This window comes from Triticum urartu, chromosome 2A (assembly GCF_056163025.1).
Source record: "Triticum urartu cultivar PI428250 chromosome 2A, HENAU_Tu73, whole genome shotgun sequence".
Classification (NCBI taxonomy): domain Eukaryota; kingdom Viridiplantae; phylum Streptophyta; class Magnoliopsida; order Poales; family Poaceae; genus Triticum; species Triticum urartu.
Genome location: NC_141874.1, coordinates 376768991 through 376774476, shown reverse-complemented (window position 1 = coordinate 376774476; position 5486 = coordinate 376768991). Strand labels below are relative to the sequence as shown.

Genomic DNA, 5486 nt, shown 5'->3' with positions numbered 1-5486 from the left:
CTGAGATTCGATCGTCGGTATCTCCATACCTAGTTCAATCTCGTTACCGACAAGTCTCTTTACTCGTTCCGTAATACTAGACCTCATGACTAACTCATTAGCCACATTGCTTGCAAGCTCTTTATGATGTTGTATTGCCGAGAGGGCCCAGAGATATCTCTCCAGCACACAGAGTGACAAATCCCAGTCTTGGTCCAGGCCAACCGAATAGATACCTTCGAAGATACCTGTAAAGCATCTTTATGATCACCCAGTTATGAAGTGACAATTTATGGCACACAAGGTATTTCTATAGTATCCGGGAGTTGCATGATTTCATGGTCTTAGGGATAGATACTTGACATGGAGAAAGCTATAGCAGTAAACTCGAGTGATGCGATCGAATGCTAAGCTTGCGGTTGGGTCCTTTCCATCACATTATTCTTCTAATGATGTGATCCCGTAATCAAATGACAACTCATGTCACTACACCACGGTCAAGTTTTGGCGACACATCAATCTGTTGGCATATGGTACCTTTGCCGACACATAACTTGTAGCTAACACATATGCTGACAGAAGATAAAAGAGTCGGAGGACTTGCTGTGGGCAAAGGTATTGCCGACAGAAGTTCACTTGCCGACACTTTTTTAGTTGGTATACACCCTACCTACGCCGACGCATGGTGTGTCTCTATACACCCTACATACGCCGACACATGGTCTGTCTATGTACACCCTACCTATACCGACAGATGGTAAGTCAACATACACCCTACCTATGCCAACACTTGGTTTATCTAGCAAGGTCTTTAGCTTTGCCGACACATGGTTTGTCGAGCTATGGGTGTACTTCTGCCAACACTTTCTCTGCATGGCTAGAGGTGTACCTTTGTCGACAGTTTCTCTGTTGGAATGTTTTCCCGACAGATAAATTGTTGATAAGATGTTGTATAGCCAAAAGAACAATTGGATACTACTCTGGCTTAAATATTATGCAATGCTCAAATGTTATACACAAACGGGATCAAGATGAACACATATTGCACAAGCATTGATAATATGTTCACAAACATACATATATATATTGATCAGAAGTCCAAAAACAAGACAGTCCTTACATAGCAAAGTTTGGCCATTTTGACCACCATCGAGAAAACACAAGCCACATAAAGGGACCACTATTTGCTGTTCTAAAAGAGTTCTAACATTAAATGAACCAAAACACTTATATCACACCCATGAGCACAAGATATATGCTCCAAAACACTTGAAGCACCAAATGGTCCAAAACAGACATAAGATTCATGACCACAAGTTGGCTGGTCCAAAATACTACAAACAGCCAAATGCTGCAGAACACTCCGAAGTCATCACATCCATGTGTAGTAGGTGGCTGAGTACCTGAAAATATTCGACACGATCTTGATGATAAGAGACCAATTAAAATATACTCAGTTATATCTAACATAAGTGCAAATTTTTGTATTGACACCTAATTAAGACATCCATGTATCAAATGTTTTATTCCAAAGTGGATTCATAAAAGTTATTAATAATATGGAGGAAATTGTCATAGGTATCCTGAGGCTTTGGGCCAAATTCTCATATGTTCAAACTGAATGGTACTGGGTGAAAATAAATGGTCAAATTCTCATATGTTCACCCCAACATTTTTGTGCACTTCAAAGTTCGAAAATAAATGTCAAAAACAATTGTGGTTGTATGTTATCTGATGAACTAGAATTAAAATGTACAGCTTTAGACCCAAAAAACTGCAGTATGTGAAGTTCTGTATATGCCATGTGATCTTTAGATTGTGACCATCAAAGTGTTAACACCAAACTGATATATTTATGCTAACTACTAACCAATGTATATGAGCATCAGACTACATCATGTGATTTCATATTTTTAATTTTAAAACTGCAGTATGTGGAGTTCAGTTTTATATACAAGACATGAAAAGTTATATAGTGATGCTATAATTTCACAAAGAGGTTCTACAATTTCAGATACACTGAAGTGTTACGTGTGACACTTTTTCCTCGCTTGCCATTTGGTTTACTCTAACGTGTGATCGCTAGTCCATGTACTGGCGCTCTTAGTTCAATATCATCTGATCAATACACTAGCTAAATGACAGAAAAATCAGTCTTGGGGCATTTTTATTTTCATCAAAAATGAACAGGGTTCCACAAGAGAACTATGGAAAAAGCTTCATCGGTTGTACATATTATGTGTAAATCAAATGATAACATACTCACATCGCCTATTTCTTATGCAAACTATGTCAGTTCATAGGCTGCTTCTTCCACTGCACGTTGCTCTGAAAAATGTGAAGACATGTATCAACCACCCTGTGAAAACGAAAACTACATTTAATAATATAGATAACTTGGCTGACCATAAATTAGATTAGAAAGTAGGACAAGGGACTGGAAGTTATGTCCTTGGTAAGTATAATGGATGAACTTTTTCAAATGCACAAATGATGTTCAGGTAATATTAGGCCATCACCAGAATAAAAACGAACATATCATAAAAGCACCATGTATGGACGCTATTAAGATTTAAGTACTGCCTTACTCTTGAACTAGATCATTATTATCACGATTGAAGTTCTTATCTTCCAATTGCTTACAGTCAGAATGGGGTTGACAGGCTACAATTAGTTATAAATCTACTCACACCGCAAACTAGCTATATTTTCCATTTTAAACATACATGTCAGCATCAATACCTTGGCCTACTAGTGATCGATGCTACATCATCCCCCCCCTCCAATAAGCAGGACATCAGGAAAGAACCTTGTTGTTTTGGTACCTGCCACCACCACCACCAGCATACCCATTAGGTCCATAGTTCACAAACATTATTATATGGCACCTGTGGAATCATAGACCCAACAGAAGCAGCAAGAGGGTAACTAAGGAAACTAAGGCCCGGATATTTTGAAGTGAATGAAATGAGTAAGAGAAAATAATGATGCCATATCTGAAGGGTGAATCCATCTATAAATATCATGAATGCCAAGGGAATGTCTAGCTACACATGTCAATATAACCCAGCATTCTCAGTTGTCGCATTCTAAATGGTGTTGTGACTTGTTTTTAGAAAAGCATGCTAAATGATATATTCTTCAAAGCAAGAAAGGTATTATGAGAAGGCACCCAATTTAAGCAAGCATCAAGCAGAGTGGTAAAATTAGAACTAAAAAGTGATGAAAATTCTAGGATTTACCTGCATAAGGAAACGGGGAGCTCAAATTAGGTGGGTATTGAACATCCACAGACAACTTGCTTAATATCAAATATATGGCTCGCATCGGACTGTTTAATGGTCCTATGATGGGAACAAAAATGGAGATTCTACTTAACACCAATACTTATTACCACAAATAGTTAGACAGTAGTATCTGACACATAAATATATCTATCTCCTATCTCATCTGGAGATACGTGCATTACATACACTTTTCTGTCCCAAGAAAAAATGAAAAACATGAACTGAAGACATGCATCTGAACACATTTTATATGTTTGGAAAGAAGCATCTGAACACATATATGAATATATGAATGAATGATTCATCACATTATCTTACTGCACAAATTGAAGGAATAGGCCATGCAGCAGGTGCATTTTTGACCTAAATGTTTGACCACGGGTGCAAGCTAGTGTAAATTTTCTCCATAAACACAAGTGCTTGAACCAAACTGTACAAGAGAAGATCAACAATTTTATCCATAATTACTCAGCGAATGGCGGGTTTAAATGACAGGGAGGGAACACAGCAAACAAACTTGTATCAATGAATGACTTTCGTCTTCCAGATTTTGAGGCCACGTATTAAAACGTATTACCATCTCAAGGAAAAAAATAACGGAAAAGAACATGTTATTTGCCTAGACAATGTTGACATTATAGGCAGCTGTTAAAAATTTATCCCCTACTGCATACTTGATAATCCAACAATATTTATAAAACGTTGATTCTGCAGTGTTAAGCTTACAATTATCTCATTCTGCATTTGCAATTTGGTAACAGTTGCAAATTTCTCCAATGAGAATATTTCACTTCAGTCATTTGACTGTGCAACTGACTTTTTTATAGTGACTTGTATATCTACCAAACCTCCTACAAACTAGGTTGGAATCTAATTTTGTCCGGAAAAAATTGAAACCGACCTGACCATCTATAGCATCAACGAGAGCTTATAGCCTACATGCTAGCTACAAAAAGAAGTGGTACTCCAGAATTACTATTTATTATAGCAATATCATCAGTATAGCTGGTTACACATATATCTGATTAACATATGATGCTGATGCAGACCTAGAATTCAGACACTTGCAAGCCTAGAATTCAAGAACTAAAGTACCATGTCCCGCTAGCCATCGATCGGGCAAAACAATTAGAAAATAAAACAAGGTATGATTTCTTTGCTTCTCAGTGGTATACAGATCCAAGTAGTAACCTTTGTAATACTACACGCTCTTCTTAAACAAAAAGGGGCTGATTAAGTGAGAAGGGATCAGGTTATGCTTCAGATCAACAACATGTCCAAACTACTCCACAGCAACTACCAACAATACAACTCCAAAGTTGCAGCAAACTTGCAGTTCGATCTACTAGAGACACAAGGTGCTAGTCACGGTTGGAAGAACAAGAACAAAGAAAACAAATTGGGGATCCCACCATCGGTGCTTACCTAGCAACGCCCACTCCCACCAGCCCGAGGTGATTCGGTAGTTATGGCGATGCTGGCGCTTGCGGATGGCAGTCTCCGATGGTGGTTGGCGGTGGCGCTAGAATCCCTAAGCGGCATTCACTTCATCTTGGGGGTGGGGGTGGGGGCTGGTCGGTGAAGGCGGCAGCGGACGGAGCTCTCGGCGGCTGTGACTGCAAGGAAGGAAGGAGGGGATGGGGTCGAGGGCTCGGGGACATGGAATGGGGTTGGGGACGGTGGACGGACGGATCTCGGGGTCGGTCTATCGGCGGCTGCGACCCCGGCGATGGTAGGGAACATGTGTCGGTGGGGTGGGGGAAGCGTGAGGACGAGGGCAGCGAGGACGAGGGTGACGCTGGAGCACGAGGGCAGCGATGGCACGGCGGCGGGGACATAGGTGGTGGAGCGACAGCAGGGAGGTGGGGATGGACGGCGGCGGCAGGGGAGTGGGGATGGAACGGGGATGTATTTGGGTTGGGTACTCGATTTCTAGGGTTGACTCAAATTGGGCCGCCGCGCAGCCCAATAATTTGCCCGACCGCGCGCCAAGTCCTGTTTTCAGAACACTCGCGCGCCTAAGTCAGCCTCAATTGTTCCGTGGCTTCACTGCTTGACAGGTGTACACATACGCCCACACTTAATATGAGAACATACACCCTATCTACGCCGACACTTAATTTGTGTCCATACGCCTACCTATGCTGACTGCAAATCTGCTAGGCCTAGACATCTGTTGACACATGATAAATCGCTATGTGGTTACCGACAGATACGTGG

At 40.9% G+C, this 5486-nt stretch overlaps 1 long non-coding RNA gene across 4 annotated transcripts; it reads right to left on the bottom strand.

Annotated features, from left to right (window-relative positions):
* Nucleotides 1–1036: 1036 nt before the first annotated feature.
* LOC125536932 (uncharacterized) lies at nucleotides 1037–5215 on the bottom strand. 4 transcript variants are annotated; one of them, XR_007295362.2, is made up of 5 exons: nucleotides 4692–5209; nucleotides 3222–3323; nucleotides 2722–2804; nucleotides 2246–2338; nucleotides 1037–1382 (listed from the first exon to the last, which is right to left on the bottom strand). It is a non-coding gene; the product is annotated as an uncharacterized LOC125536932 (long non-coding RNA). The 4 variants fall into 4 exon arrangements; XR_007295363.2 differs by having other exon boundaries at nucleotides 2722–3323; nucleotides 4692–5215; XR_015616486.1 differs by having other exon boundaries at nucleotides 3222–5214.
* Between the last annotated feature and the right edge of the window lie 271 nt (nucleotides 5216–5486).